The sequence below is a fragment of the Phragmites australis genome, chromosome 3, assembly GCF_958298935.1.
Source record: "Phragmites australis chromosome 3, lpPhrAust1.1, whole genome shotgun sequence".
Taxonomy (NCBI): Eukaryota; Viridiplantae; Streptophyta; class Magnoliopsida; order Poales; family Poaceae; genus Phragmites; species Phragmites australis.
Genome location: NC_084923.1, coordinates 29,399,422 through 29,416,864, shown reverse-complemented (window position 1 = coordinate 29,416,864; position 17,443 = coordinate 29,399,422). Strand labels below are relative to the sequence as shown.

The 17,443-nt window shown below is 39.9% G+C and overlaps 1 pseudogene; it reads left to right on the top strand.

The window, feature by feature from the left end:
* The first annotated feature begins 2,529 nt into the window (after positions 1-2,529).
* Positions 2,530-16,041, top strand: LOC133910642 (uncharacterized; annotated as a pseudogene).
* The last annotated feature ends 1,402 nt before the right edge of the window (positions 16,042-17,443 follow it).

Sequence of the window (17,443 nt, the reverse complement as noted above, 5' to 3'; positions counted from 1 at the left end):
ATTCCATATTATCCTTGTCGCCTTAGCTTTTAATAGTGGTTTATGGGTAATTTATGCTTAGCTTTGCACAAGGGTATGGATGGGTTGTTAGTTAAACATGACTAATGAACTATACAACGATGAGATGGGAATTATGGTAATTGTTGTAGTAACGTGGAATATAGGAATATCGAGCAGAAGGTTGTTTGATGATGGTGCGTGAAGCACAGGTGTGTGAAACACGATGGTGGGTGGTAGTGACTGCTCGGTATCCTAAGGGCCGGTTTGTGGAGCGACAACCTAAGAAGTAACGTCCAACCACGAGGCTTATATGGGTACGGCCTGACTTAGTAATTAGCGGATCCTCAGCATAGAATGAGCCACTGGTGGTGCAGTGGAAGGGAAGAGTGATTCTTTTTGGAGCTATAAAGAGCATGAGGGGGCTTCTGGGTGGTGTGACTCCACTTTGACTGCGGTGAAACCTTAGCGAGCTTATTCTTGCTGGGAGGATATTTTGTAATAGCCTTGTAGTGATATCCGGGCGATACACTATTGGCATGTGTTAAGTGCTTGGCCGGCACGGCAACAAGGAAATCACGACTCATGGGAAAAGCTGGACAACCTCTACAGAGTGTATAATTTTATATATCAATCATACTCACGGTCATGAGAGACTTAGATCCTCACATGATTAGTTGGTTTGGTTTAGTTGTTTTGGTTGGTAGCCTGTGAAGAATAAATGTCAGTGGATGGTTCTTGGTTACCTGTGATGGGTATCAAGTTGGTTGGTTTGGGAACCTGATATGGATTTCAAGTAGTTAGGAAACAAGTGGAGATATTCTTAGGAGTTGGAAGTCTAGTGATGAATCACATAGTTAAATATGATGCTTTTATAACTCTTATATGATAGCATAGTTGGCATTTATGCAAATTTACCTATTATAGCCTATTTCTTTAATCAAACTTATATGTTATATATTTCTCACACTTGTGGAGTACAATATGTACTCACACTTGCTATTTTCATCTAAATGTGCATCAAACCGCTCCTCAGACAATGGAGACATTGAAGGAGAGCCAGGCTTCTACATCGATGAAGACGGAGATTGCTAGGCTGGTGGATCCCCCGGTCAATTGCCTGTGGAAGAGGGTAGCTTCGCTGTGTTTAGTTTGTGTGCTTTGATTAAAGACTTTGAGGTTTATCTATTTTGTTTAAGTCAAACGTTGTAATAATGGCACTGTGTATGACACGCTGATGAAGTTACTGCATGTATGAAACTTGATTCTAGCATACATATGGTTTGTATCTGGTTTATCCCTTTATAAAACCGGGTGTGACAGATGTGGTATCAGAGCCATGTTGACCATATGATGCGTGCCTAGTTAGAGTGGTCTAGTCTTAAGAATTATTTTTGTTAAGAAAACTATTTTCAAAAAAGACTCTGTATTGGTTTTTATGTGCTTTTCTTAGCTTATTCTGTTTAAACCCTATTACTGACTCTCCCTATCCTTTTCAAAACGTTATAGATGGTCCAGACCCATCAGACTACACGCAACAGCACTAGTGGTCACCTCCCTGCTTTACTATTAATCGCCAGCATTTGGGGGAAGTAGTCGGGTGGAAAGAATGTGCGGAGGATGAACTCGAAAGAGGAAGGGGAAAGTGCTTCGACAAAACCTAGGTCGATCTGTTATGGCATCATCTATGTTCTACCTCGTGTCCCCATGGCAGTAGTATGCATGTGCCGCATATATAGAAACCGGGTATATTTGTGAGACTTATCTATATGCTTTTAGTAATTGTGAATGGGCTGACAATAATCTAGCCACATATGCCAAACACTTTTTGTCAATGCATTCTTATAGCATTAATTGATATTGTAAATTGTGTACCTTTCATAAAACCCAATTTCTTTCTCAATTATCTGATACTATGGTTGCATTAATTTTGGTGTGAACATAAATATTTTTTAGTGATGCTCTTTTTCTTAGGCATATATTATATTGTAATTGTGAATGGGCTGATAATAATCTAGCCACATATATCAAATACTTTTCAATGCATTCTTATAGCATTGATATTGTAAATTTTGTATATTTCATGAAACCCAAATGCTTCGTCAATTAGCTGACACTATAGCTGCATTAATTTTGGTCCGAACATAAATATTTTTTAGCGATGCTCTTTTGCTTGATGCAGTAAAAAGAATTAACTTTACCAAACTGGTCACATGTAGTGAAACGTGGACATTGGTGGCTAGTAAAAAAATAAAAAGGAACCAACCTAGACGCCACGGCATCACATGCTGCTCCAAACGACGAGTCGACAATGGCTTCAGCGCAAATGGCCGTGCGGTTTGATCTATTATCAATTGAAATAAAAATCAGTACCATTAAACTACACGCGTGCCTGCACCCAAACCATCCAACCTCGATAAAATTCACTCCCCGTCGCTTCGAGTGGCATCTCAAGTCCGCAATTCCGTCCCACACCTGCCCACCCATTTAATTTGTTCAACCGGTCAAAGCCACCGATCACGTGACGTCCCAATGGACTCAACCGTCACCGTTCTTCCCACCCACACTGCGCCGTCCTCCAAGGCCCCCACTGACAGCCTCCACGAGAGGGGCCAGCGCCGCTGTGTCTGCCTCCTTGTCACCCTGGGGCCCTGATGGTCCTCGCCATTACCCTCGTTGTCCTCTTCCTCACCGTGCTTCGCGTCCGCGACCCCACAACGCGCCTCGTCTCCACACGCTTCATCGGCTTCACCCAGAGCCTGACGTCGCCCATCCAATTCAACGTCACCATTTTCTTGACTGTGGCCATACACAACCCCAACCTGGCATCCTTCTCGTACACGTTAGGTCACACCCAACTCTGGTACTGGGGCGTCCTCGTGGGTGACAACGACGTCGACCCCGGACGCATCCCCAGCAGGGGGTACGCCACCATGCAGCTGGTGATGATGGTGCTGTCGGGTAGCTTCTTGGCGGAGATGGCATGGCTGATCAAGGATGTCTAGACTGGGGCGGTGCCGCTGGACGCCAGTGCCAGGATACCCGGGAAGGTTGCTGTCTTCGCGATGTTAGTTGATGATCAGATTTCATATTTATATTTGTTATTGTAGTAATGATTGGTTTAATGGATCATTAGATGAACAGTAATCAATCTGTGGATAGTAATTTTCAGTAATATTTGACCAGTGAATAGTAATTTCCGACCCGTGAATAGTACTTTTCGATCAGTGAACAGTGATTTCTGATCAGTGAATAGTGACTTTGTGACCACGACCAATGACCAATTGACCAGTGATCATGGTTTATTCTTGCAGTCTGTCTCTGGACAGATGAAAGAGTTAGTCGAATCTAAGAAGGCCGAACTACGTTAAAGCGTATTTGGGTAGATATATGAGAGTTTTACTTTGGAGATCAAGGAGGTATAACCGAATCATATCTGTAAGTCTTGTTCTATTTGAATTCGGAGTCTTGATCTCTTATGACTAAGACATGATGCCCTTTAAATATAAGAGAGTCATAGCTGATTGAGGACATTAACCAATCGACCAAATACAATTTACATTACCTTCGTCTTTTTCCTAGCTTCTATAGTCTTGACTTTTTATTCCCATCTATATTGCTACATATTCTTGATCTTAACGATCAAGGATAAGCCATCGGTTATCTGCACTCTGATGGGTCCCTCCCGAGCGTAGGTGACGATACAGCATCACAACTAGGACACCCTGGATGCCGCTCACCGGATATTGCACACGAGGTGCTCGATGTGTTGGCATGATAACTTTTCACGTCAACACACTTTTTGGCAACTCCGTTGGGGAAGAAGTCTTTAGGCTTTTTCTTAGCCGAATTCTAAAACCCTAGTCATGTCTACTTCGTAAATTGATAAAGATAACATTGTTATAGCGTTGTACGATGAGTTGCCGAAAGAGCCACGTTTGGCAATTGAAGCTGACTTGGAGCAACATCGGCAACAGTTGCTCTAACACTATATGAAGACTCGGCAAGAAAGAAGATTCTTCACCATCCGGTAACCGAAGCCCTAAGGTAACAACCAATGTGAGTACTTAACCCTCTCCTTCTCATCAAGAGGTTGGTGTGATGATCGATCAATCCGTTGGTGCAACCATGACTAACAGTGTTTAGAAATTGGTTGAGGATATACTAGCTGATAAGCTTCGGCCTTTAGTTCTATAAATTCATGAGGAGCAAATTTTGAAAAAACCCGCCACTAGTAATATTAGTGCTCCAATTTTACCTATTGTTGTTAATACATTACCTAGTGTTTCTTATGCGCATAATCCTCATGATGGCCAAAATATTATAGGTAGTGTTACACCTAATTATGTCACTTCTCATGATATTAAAACTGATGTAACACAAAACTCATACCAAACACTATATGACACGCACAACGCTTCAACTTCAGCTCAAGCTTATAGAGCCAAAAATTATCCCAACGTGCAAACACCGTATTACAAAATCATAGCTTATAGTGTTCCATCTATACTGCCGCAAGGATCGGGAATCCCTTATTGGCCGATTCCTGAACAAAATTTTTCTATGCCACCTCCTGTTACTTCTCATGTGCTAAATGTATCCACACCACTGCTCGAGCCAATAGCTAACCCTAATCGGCTTGTAGCCGATTATACTGAAATCATGCAAGAACAAGTAGCTACAGTGCTTAGAGAGCAATTCGGCTTAGAGGTTAGAAGGAAACCTCGTGCATACCAAAAGCCATACCCTAGCACTATGATACAATCTCATACCCCTGTAGTTTCAAGGTTCCTAATTTTGTGAAATTTATCGAGAGTACAATAGAACAACTAAGGAGCATGTAGGTCAATTTCTTGTACAATTAGGTGAAACTAGTTCCAATGATATGCTAAAAATTAGATTATTTTCTTTGTCATTGTCTGGAACAGCTTTTACTTGGTTTACATCCCTTGCTCCTAATTTTATTCATGTGTGGTCTCAGTTAGAAGAGAAAATCCATGAATTTTATAGTACTGATACTAAATTGAGGCTTTCACATTTGATATCAGTTAAAAAAATACAATGAACCTATTGATGATTTTATTAGAAGGTTCAGAGATTAAAAAAAATGATGTTAACTTGACACTTTCTGAAAAAGATTTAACCGAATTAGCTTATTCGAGTTTGTTATCTTATCTTAATGAAAAGCTAGAAGGTTATGAATTTCAGAATGTTAGCCAAGTTTTGCAAAGAACTCTGGCATTAGAAAGCCGGGCTAAATAGTCTTGAAATTTTCAGAAATCAAATGATACATTTGAAGTTGATCGTCCTAATGTTCATATGCTAGAGTATGAGTCTGAGAATTCGGATGATGATGATGCTGATGTGTGTAGCCGAATGGGCTTGGTCTTCTAAGTCTAAACCATTCGTTTACCCTGCTCTTAAGCTGATTCCTCCCAAAAATCGGCAAGAAGAAATTAAATTTACTTTTGATGTAGCTAAGTGTGATAGGATTTTTGATTATTTTTTGCAAGAAAAATAAAATAAGCTTCCTCATGGTCATGTAATTCCACCATTAGAAGAATTGAAGAGTGAGTTTATTGTAAATGGCATAATTCTTGTTCTCATGATACTAACAGTTGTAATGTTTTTCGTCAATAGATTCAATCGTCCAATAACAAATGATAATTAAATTCTCAGAGATGCAAGTTGACAGGCAACCCTTCCCGGTTAACGTAATTGATCTCCAGGACAAGAGTATTCTAATTCGGCCAACTCAAGCTGAATCAACTAAAAGAAAAAATGTGATCATTGGTGAACATAGGCCAATACCTTTGGGAGAGAACAATTATTTGCTAAGAGAACTGCTACTTAAGAAGACTCCCAAAGATAAGGAATTAATCAAAGTTATGGTGAACATTTCAACCCCCAGGGGGCATGGCAACGCTAAACCGAAGATGATTAAACCAAAAATCCAAGAGGTTGGCAAGTGGAAGATTAATGAAGCAAATGGACATGACAAGGTTGTGAAATTTAAACCCACTTTCAAGCAAATCTTGTCCAGGTATGAAAAAGATGAGGCCGTCCAAACTCATGTGAATCGACCAAATAATCTCAAGCGGCCAAGATCACCTTTGAAGCGAGAAGTGCATGATCATCATCACCCAAAGGAGGATTATGTTGCTGTTATTTAGGCCCCACTTGAGCAGGCCCCATGGTCATGGATGCCTCCTCTAATGCCTTTTCCTCCTCGCCCAACATGGGGATATAATGGTATGTGGATGCCTCCTCCTCCTGCGCAATTAAATTATTTTCATCCAGGATAGATAGCACCACGTAGGCCGGTATTTGATAGAATATCACGTCCTGTCCACGACCTATTATGGCAGTCTAGTGATGTTCGACATGATGAAAATGTGATGAAGGTATACCGGGTCAAGGAAAGTGTTGTTTCTATTCGAAATTCAGATTCTAGTACTGCTGAAACAAGAACCATTGCTACTGATATTATTGAAATAGGGTCATTGAAAGTGGTCATTGAAGAGCTTGGTAAAGGACCGATTGTTATTAGTAATTAATCGGTCAAATCAGAAAGTATACCTATTGCTATGTATGCTATTCCAAAAGATGATAATTATAAGGCAAATAGCAGTCATCCACCTTCTAAGTATCTATAGCCGAGGTGGTATCCCTCCGCTTATCTCACACAAAAAAGAGAAGATTGCAGCAGCTACGCAGGTAGGAATTAATGGAGCAACAAGCTGAAAAATTACGAGATGACACTTTCAATGAAGTAAAGCCAATGCAACCCACAAAACAAGTATGGAGACCAAAGCAAGATATCAAGACAGCTCCTACGGTAGCACCCTCCTCAATAATAACACCGGCACCTATGGAAGATGATGGAGAAGATGAAGACTTGCTTGATTATGATAATTCGCCGGTGCACACTAGTGATGCTTCACCAACCGAAGGTATGGATATAAATATGGTTTTTATGGTATCTTCAGAATTTCATGCTATGGATGAAGGTGAAGTAGCCTAATTAGATTTGGGTCCAAAGGAGGCTATTTTTGAGAAGCCAAAGGAAACAGATCGGCATTTGAAACCCTTATATTTGAAGGGTTACATTAATGGGAAGCCGATTTCTAGAATACTTGTTGATGGTGGAGCTGTCGTAAACTTAATGCCATACTCAATATTCAAGAAGCTTGGTAGAGATGAAAGCGAATTAATGATGACTAATTTGGTGCTCAACGCATTTGTTGGTGATTCTAATGAGGTCAATGGTGTTATCTCTGTGAAGCTCACTATTGGAAGCAAGACATTATCTACCACCTTCTTCATCGTCAAGGTGCAAGATAATAGTGTTATTCCTGGGCATGATTGGATTCATGCAAATGGTTGTGTGCCTTTGTCACACCCGGTTTTAACGGATAAAACCAGATGCCGCTTATGTGTGCCCAGGATATTCAACACATATAAGGACATCACAGGTGAAGTAACAAAAGCAATACTTTTATAGAATAAACGTTAAACTCTTACAGCAATTGACATATATTGTCTTCTATGAAGATATCTGCAGCAGAATAGAAGCACTGGTGCCCAACAACATCGCAAGCAACCGACCGGAAGATACGCGCCTAGAACATCATAACCTCGTCTTGATAGTCTTTAACATCTTCACTCACTGAGCAGCAGCACACATGTCGCATGGTATTGGGAAAATAGTAAGTGTGAGCACATAGAGTACTCAGCAAATGGGGAAAAGTAATGATATGCAGGCTTATATCAAGAATAGACTAACACATAGTATATCTGCGTAAATACAAGTAATGAAAACATATTTGGACTCAAAAGTATTAAGCAATTATTAAGTGAATATAACCCATACAGTCCAACACGCAGTATACAAGGCTCCCCACCTTGCATACTATAACCTTCTAGTACTCCCTGTACTATAACCAAAACCACAACTATCTAGTACTCCCTGTACCAGAACCATAACCACAACCATCTAGTACTCCCTGTACCAGAACCATAACCACAACCAAACTCATAACTACAACCTACTAATCATGTGAGGATCCAAGTCTCTCACAACCATGAGCATGGTTGTTATAACAGTTTTACACTCTGCAGAGGTTGTCCATCTTTCCCCACGAGTCAGTGAATTCCATGTTGCCATGTTGCGCAAACACTTAACACATGCCAGTGATGTGCCGCCAAGAATCACTGTATGACACTTTTCACTAACCAGAGACTAACTCAGTATGTGTCTGCCCACTAGGTTTCACCGCCAGGCTTTACGCGAGTTCAACTCCTACCCAGAAGCCCCCTTTTGTGCTAACACAACATACACTGGATAGACTCTAGTTAGTATGTCACGCCTTACCCATATCAGCCTCGTGATTGGTACGTTACTTTTTGGGCTGTCGCTCCATGAACCGGTCCTTACTTAGGTTACTTGAGCAAACACTAAACCAACATCATAACTATGATAACCATCAAAACTACTTTGCTCAAGTCCTAAGGTTCCATGTTGCTAGACCATTAACACATTAACAACCATTGTTGCATATGTTCATTAGTCAAGATTATAACACTTCCCAGTATCCCAATAGCATGGCTAAGCAATCTACTTCACAAACACACCTAACCATAAACCATCTAGGCTCCAAGAGATAATAAGGGAAAATCTAGGAAAAACCCTAACATAGGTGACTACCCATCATATTGACACTGCATGCAATTTTGTAAACCAAAACATTTAAAAACATAGGTTCAAAATTATCAAGGACACTTGCCTTTTACCCAATGCTGCTCAGTGTTGTCGAAATCTTGGTCTTGAAGTCCCTCGAACTGCTCTAGAATGTTATCGACTAATCGCGAGAACTACTGACAAGCAACAAAAGCAAACACTAAAAACAACATACTAAACATCATTAAAACACTTTAAAAATACTATGGTTAGATAGGGATGATTTTAGAAATATTTAGAAGCAAGAATCGCCTAAATCGGAGTTAAGATGAAAAGAGAACAGCTTTCGAGAGATGGATTAGACTGAAAAGAAAATGCTGATTTACCGGAACTATCTTCCTATGGAAAAGATTTTATTGCACAATCACTATGTCAAACTTGACAACATCATTGCGCAAGATTCAAGAAGTGTAGGGCAGACTAGACTTCACTGACTAGGCTAAGAAGAATGATGTGGTGCTGACATGACATGCTATGCAAGTACCATCTTGGATTAAAGAAGGGATACGCTGAGATCTAGTATCGACCACCTATGATGGATCAAAAAGGCCGAATGTTACGCTTCTAGGTTAAGAATACTAATGGTGACTCTATGTAGCAATGGTAGTTCGGGTTTTGTCAAAGATGACGATCGGGTATGTGGCCACATACATCGATGTCGGCTTCAGTGGTGCTTCAGTGAAACGAGGGAAGCAGGGCGTAGAACGCGGAAAGACTAACTCAGCAGTATGGTTGGTTTTGGAAGGGGTCATCCGAGGTAACGGCAAAACAACGATGACTGCTGCTAGGTTTGGTGGTGACCGCAAACAGATTTAGGAACGAAGACACTAGCATTCCCAGAGATTGGCTATGAAATTTGAGGAACCGTTTGAATAGAGATGTTCATATATCCCGGGAACACAATGCTACAGCATAGTTTTGGGTAGATCATCCACTGAGAGGAAGAACGATTAACGGAGATGAGACGGGTGATGGCTGCAATATGCTGTGGTTGGCAAATGCGTCCTGGTCGTGTCACTGTACAAACAGAGATGGGCTCCTAGGGTCATGTAGAATACTTGATGGGACATGCTGTGACGTGGTTGGTGCATCCATACGGCTTTTGGATTGACAGGGAACGCGAATGCAAATCCGGTGCATGCGCAGAACGCATCCAGAAATCGGACAGCAGGTATGTCGACCTTAATTGCGGTGGTTTGGCTGCTCTACTGGCCGAACCGGTTGGTGAGGGTGTGGATAACATCATGGTACATACACCGGTAAAAGGAATTGGTGATTTGACCTCTGGTCGGTCAGGAACGTCGATGCCAATCAGCTACAGTGCGGCTGTCCCGCGGCAGTCCGCGATGGCGACGACCGTGGCGGCGTAGATCGGGCTTTGGCCGGGGCTAGAGCTTGGCTAGGGACTTAGTATGATTCTAAAACAGTAGTAAGGGAGGAGAATAAGGGTCCCTCCCCTTGCTTTGATGGTCGAGGAAGGAGGATTCGTGGAGAAGACAACGTAGCGCATCACGGGCAGCGGTGGCGGCAGCTCCGGCGAACGGCAGCGCTCCGGTGACGCACGGACATGGCAGCAGCGACTTCTACGGCTTGGGGGCATAGAATAGGGGTAGTAGAGTGCATGCAACTCATATTTATAGGGCTAGGGGCGGCTGGTTGAGGTGGAGTCCAAACCGAACACGAATCGGATTCGAGTTCGAGTCGGTTACGGTTTCCTTTTCGTAGCTCTCTATTCTGAGGATGATATCTGCATCGTCCGGACTCCAAATTGGACGTTTCTTGATTCTAAATTGTAGTACTCGAAACGATCTACAACTTTGGTAGTCATTGGAACTTCTGAAAACGCCATCTTAATTTCCAAAAATGCGCCATAATATAAACTGTTTGAACTCAGACTTATCTGCACAGCACTGATTTCGGGGGCCATAACTCCTAGTTCTGTTATCCAAAAGAGGACTTCCATAGTTTCAAATCGAAGCTCTCGACTAGACCTACAACTTTGGTATTGTCAAGATTTTCATTTAAGCCCATTTTGAACTCCAAAACGTCATACGAAGATGAGGCTATCCAGGACACCGAGAAAATTTGCAGATGTCATGGATCCTTTGTTAGGCCATCTAGAAGACTTGGCTAAGGGTTTGGACTTGAGCAAGATTGAGCCCAAAGACACTTTAGGTATATCTAGGGTTTAGAAAAGAAAATTTTGCAGAGAAATTTGAATAGGGTTTGAATTTGAATTGAGCTTGGAGTGAATTTAGAGAAACGAAAAAGATGAGGTTGAACAAGAATAGGAGCAGATAAGGAATTTGAATTTGGATTTAGGTAGAATTTGAGAAAGAGGAGAGATTGACTTTAAACAAGGATTTGGATAAGATTTGAATTAAACTAGAGAAGGATTAGGTATGATCAAGGATTGAATATATGATGAATTCAAGGATTTTGAATTCCAACCATTAAGATCCTTAACTTATTCACTATTGAGTTTTTTAAAACCCTTTTCAAAATCTTTTTCACTCAAAACATCAAAGAGAAAGAAAAGGAAAAAGAATTCTAATACATTTACCTGGCTCTTAGCAAAACTCAGCATGCAATGCACACAAAATAATAACCTATTTGATTGATTGATTAAGAAAATAGGTTTTAAACCTAAACTACTGTTGAAGCTATTCAATAATGTTGGAAAATTTTAGAAATTTAAGAAATCTGAAAATCAAGGTGTTACAGCCTTCTACCTTGCAATTTTTAATTCAATGTGTAGATGATGAGGTGCAAATAATTCCTGCGGATACTTCGCCTATGTTGCTTTAACTGATACTTCAGCCAATTGGAGATATGGCAATGCTAAGTGTTTATTGGATCTTGATTTTTCAGATTATGATGTTATCAGTGTCTTCAAGGATAAGTTTGTACCCGTGGTTGTAAAGCTGACTTGTGATAATCGGCTCAATGACATGATGTATCAAATGAGTAGAGATAGAAATTTAGAGTGGCTGCACAAGTGTATGGAGCAATATCAATCAAATAAGAATGATATTTGTGAAGCCATTGAGGACTTAGATGAGTTAGATAAGTCAGGTCAAGGTTTCTCATAGGCCGATCCATTAGAAGAGGTTGCTATAGGTGATGGTGTTGTTCTGAGGCGAACGTTTGTAAACAAAAATATGAAAGCCAATTACAAGGCTAAAGTAATCGAGTTGCTGAAAGAGTACATTGATTGTTTTGCTTGGGAATATCATGAGATGTCAGAACTTGACCGAGAGTTAGTAGAACATCGGTTGCCTATCAAAGTGGGATTTAGACCTTATAAATAGCCACCTAGAATGTTTAATCCTAATATGTATGATCGGATCAAAGAAGCGGGATTCATTAGGCCTTGCAGGTATGCTGATTGGATTTCCAACATTGTCCCAGTGGAGAAAGAGTAGCGGTAAGTTACGAGTTTGCATTGATTTTAGAATTTCAATAAAGCTACCCCTAAATATGAATATCCTATGCCTATAGCTAACACGTTAATCAATGATGCTTCAGGACATAGAATAATTAGCTTTCTTGATGTTAATGTTGGTTATAATCAAATTTTATGGCCGAGGAAGATTTATCTAAAACGGCTTTTCATTGTCCTGGTTTTGTTTATTTATTTGAGTGGGTAGTTATGACTTTTGGGTTGAAAATGTCGGTGCTACTTATCAAAGGGCTATGAATTAAATTTTTTATGATTTACTTGATGTCATACTAGAAGTATATATTGAGGACATAGTTGTTAAATCGTATGGCAATGATTCTTGTCTAGCATATTTACGTTTAGCCTTTGAAAGAATGCGTCAGTATAGTCTAAAAATGAATCCATTCAAATGTGCTTTTGGTGTGTCGCTGAGAAGTTTTTAGGCTTTATTATACATGAGAAAGGCATAGAGATAGATGCTAATAAAATAGAAGCTACACAAAAGGTTTGGGCACCTACCTGTAAAAGGGATATACAGAAATTTCTAGGTAAGGTGAATTACCTAAGAAGATTTATATCAAACTTGTCTAGAAAAATCAGTGTTTTTTCACTATACTTTGGTTGAAAAATGAGACCGAATTTACTTGGGGGCAGAGCAGTAGCATGCATTTGATAAAATTAAGAAATATTTGTCTACTCCTCTTGTGCTTCGGGCGTCTAAAGTCGGATTACCTTTTTAGTTATATATTGCTGCAGGAAATAATGTGATTGGCGCTATTTTGGTATAAGAAGTTGATGGTAAAGAGTGTGCAATTGCTTATTTGAGCTGACGTCTTCTGGAAGCGGAGACAGGGTATGTCTTTATTCAAAAATTATACTTACGCTATATTATGCTCACACAAAGTTAAGGCAGTATTTGCTATCCAGTACTTGTGTAGTAGCATGTCAAGCCGATGTGATTAAGTATATGTTGCAAAAGCAAAGTTTGAGTGATAGAATTGGTAAATGGGTTTATGCACTTATAGAATATGATTTGGCTTATGAATCTTTGAAATCTATGAAATGCCAGATTGTAGGTAATTTTATTGTTGACCATCGGATCGATGATAAGCATGATTTAGATGTCGGCTTGTTAGACAAGGTGTTGATATTATTTTTGTGTCACCTAGAGGTACTGTTTTTGAAACATCTTGTCATCTAGAATATTTTTGTACTAATAATCAAGCTGAATATGAAGCTTTCTTATTATGATTAGAAATTTTGAGCTCCATGGGTGTGAAGAACATAAAGACTTTTGGTGATTCATTGCTAGTTGTGCAGCAAGTTTTCGGTAATTATCAATATTTCAACGGATCACTAAATAGTTATCTTGACAAGTGTCTAGATATTGTTGCTATTTTAGATGATTTTACTATGAATCATGTGTCTAGAGGTAATAATTTTAGAGCTAATGATTTAGCACAACAAGCATCCCGTTATCAAGTTGGTAGAGGTAAATTCTTTGTGATTGAAAAACTGATGCTTGAAAGTTGATCCTTGTATAGCTGAACATGAATTTTTGGGTTCGGTTGTATCTTCTGCATTGGGAGAGAATGTTGAAGTTGCTGAAAAATTGAAGATTCGAGAAAGCATCTCATTCATTACTTGAAAGATCCAAGCGAGAGTGTTGATAGAAAATTTGATGGCAAGCTTTCAAATATACATTGTTGAATGATGATTTATATCATCGAACTGTGGATGTGTGCTTCTTAAATGCTTGGATTCTGATGAAGCTAGAATTGCTATGGGAGAAGTGCATAAAGGCATATGTGGCACACATCAATCAGCGTGTAAGATGAAGTGGTTATTGAAGAGAGCTAGTTTTTGTTGGCCAACTATGTTTAATGATTGTTTCAGGTATTATAAAGGATGTGAGGTATATCAAAAGTTTGGTGATATCCAATTAGTTCCTGCTGCTATGATGCATCCTATTATCAAACCATGGTCGTTCCAAGGTTGGGGTTTGGACTTCATCGTCCAAATACATCGTCCATCATCTAAAGGCCATCGCTTTATTTTGGTGGCTACTAATTATTTTACTAAGTGAATTGAAGCTATAACTCTCAAGAACATGACACATAAGGAGGTAATTGACTTTATTTTGGACCAAATTGTTCATAGATGCGGCATTCCGTAGACTTTAACTACGGATCAAGATACTTCATTCATATCGCACCAGGTATGTGAATTTGCCAAATCATTGAAAATTAAGCTTCTTAATTCATCTCCTTATTATGCTCAGGCCAATGGTCAGATTGACTCTAGTAATAAAATTTTGATTAAGCTTATCAAGAAGAAAATAGAGGAACATCCCAGGAGATGACATGAAGTTCTATCGGAGGCTTTGTGGGCACATCGTATATCTAGACAGGGTGCCACTAAAGTAACACCATATAAACTTGTTTATGGACAAGAAGCTGTTTTACCTGTTGAAGTGAATCTTAATGCTTTGAGATTGGTGGAGCAGAATAACCTGTTGACTGTGGATTATTATGATTTAATGATGGATAGGATTGATGAAGTGACGGATGAAAGGTTGAAGGCTTTGAGGGAGATCGAGAAAGACAAACTAAGAGTGGCTAAAGCCTACAACAAGAAGGTAAAAGCCAAGTCGTTTCAGATTAATGATCTTGTGTGGAAGACTATTTTACCTGTAGGATCGAAAGACAACAAGTTTGGCAAATGGTCTCCAAGTTAGGAAGGTCGATACAAAGTTGTGAGTATCGTCCCTGAAAATTCTTATTTGCTAGAAATTTTGCAAGGGGAGAAATTGCCAAGATCTATTAATGGGCGATACTTGAAGAAATTTTATCCTAGCGTATGGCAAGATGCTTAAAGAAATATGACTGATGTATTGATTACCATCGCCCTAAGGAATATTCATGGCCGGTGTCTTAATCATCACCCTAAGTAGATGAAAGGGGGGATGATATGTTTTTAGTGACCAAGCTTCACCTAAAAACAGGGGGTATGTGTTGATGACAAGACTTGGCATTTATAGTGGTCATTGCAGCAATGACTGGCTTAATGGGCGATCAGTAAATAGTACCGTGACCAGATGAATAGTACCATGGCTGGATAAACAGTAACACAACCAGATGAACAGTGACTTCAGACCAGTGAATGGTAACTTTGTGACCACGACCAATGACCAGGTGACAAGTGATCATGGTTTTTTCCTGCAATCATTCTCTGGACAAATGGAAGAGTTCGTCAAATCCAAGAAGGCCAAACTATGTTAAAGCATATTTGGGTAGATATATGGGAGTTTTACGTGTTCAAGTAGAAAAGATACATTAGTTATAGAAACTTTGAAAATCAAGTAGGCACAACCGAATCATATATGTAAGTCTTGTTCTATTTGAATTAGGAGTCCTGATCTCTTATGGCTAAGACATGCTGCCCTTTACATATAAAAGGGTCATGGCCGATTGAGAACATCAACCAATCGATCAAACATAATTTACATTACCTTTCATCTTTTGCCTAACTTTTGTAGTCCTGACCTTTTTTTCCAACTATATTGCTACCTGTTCTTGATCTTGATGACCAAGGACAAGCCGCCAGTCATCCACACTCCAACAAGGTCCCTTCCAAGCGTGGGTGACGATGAAGGTCTGATGATGCAGCACCATGACCAGGGCACCCTAGGTGCTGCTCGTCAGATATTGTACACGAGATGCTCGGTGTGTTGGCACGACAACTTTTCGTGTCAACAGTGTTCAAGCTGCGCGAGGTGGCGTACTCTGACTGCCATGTTGTCTTCGGCATCCTGGAGATGAGCATTCGTAGCCAGGAGTGCCACGACCGCACCAAGCTCTAATCGGACTGACTACTTGACGCATTGTCTTCCATTGGTCACGCGGGACTTCGTGCTTATTCTGCTCGCCGCACACACCACACAACACATGCAACTTTCATCGTGTTTGCTAGAGCTTTAGTTCCCAGCTTCACGTCAGATTTTGTATTTGTGGACTAAGATAAAATAATTTAAACCTCTATTTTTAAATAAAAATAAAAATAAAATGAATCCCTCAAACACAATTTATGTACCCACGGCAGCTCCATATATAATCCAAGAAAAGGAACAAATGCAAGTATACACACGGACAGTCGATAGAGAGAGATTCTACATGGTCCTGGAGTTCTGGTGATGCATGATAGAGTCACTGCGTGATTAGAGTATATATTTTTCTTTCATTTGTTCTTTTTCTTTTTGTTTTGTTTCGCCTAGTGGGAAACGCTTAGAGTAAGTGTTGTCATTGCATGGTGTTCTTCGTGTACAGAAACATCCCTCCATTCAGAAATATATGATGGTTTAGAATTTGTGATACCACTTGATATGGGTTGGGTACCCAGATCTTTCGATGAGAAACACACATCGGTTTGGTAAAGATGACTTTGACGACCCGGCTACACTCGTATGACGACGGAGCACCTTGGCAATCACTAAACCAACTACTGTAGGTTACTGACCTTTCCGCAAGCACGATCAACCTAGACACATTGTTCTTATCCCTACAAGCAACTGAAGAATAAGCAAGAATAATTGAAGTCAATCTGAAATTACGAATATAGATGAAAATGATATATTGATACGGTGGAGTTCTGCAAAAGTAGTCAACTAAGTTATCGCAAGACACAACTAGAGAAAATGTTATTTGGCCCTAGGTGAAATTATGCTTGAACAAAACTCCACTAATTTTGGCCACACCTGACTATATTTATGGGCATGCAAGCCCCTAGATGTTACATAACAAACTAAGGAAATAAAATCCAACTCTAACTCTATATGTTACAATGTCAACTCATTTTGAGGTTTTCAAGTCGCTCACGAAGAATCTGATGATGGGGTTGGATCCGTTGGAACGATCACGACATAATCTTTCTAACCTGTGGCTAAATATGTCCATTGGACTCCGTATAACAGAGATATCTTCCTTTTATTGCATGGTTGTTTGATGAATCCGAGTAGACTTTGGAGTATGAGTAGTAATTGCCTTAGAACCCGACTAGCTTGTTCCTACTCAGGATCCGACCTCTCACTATAGGAGAATGACTAGGAACTAGACTTGAAGTCTGACAAGTTCCCAATAAGCTCCGACAAGCTCTGATAATCCTTGACAAGGGTTACCCGAGCTATCTTCTCCTATATTTCTGAGCAACAAGATATTACAAGAATTATTTAGTAGGATCCCATCCTCATAAGTGTGGTTATGAATATA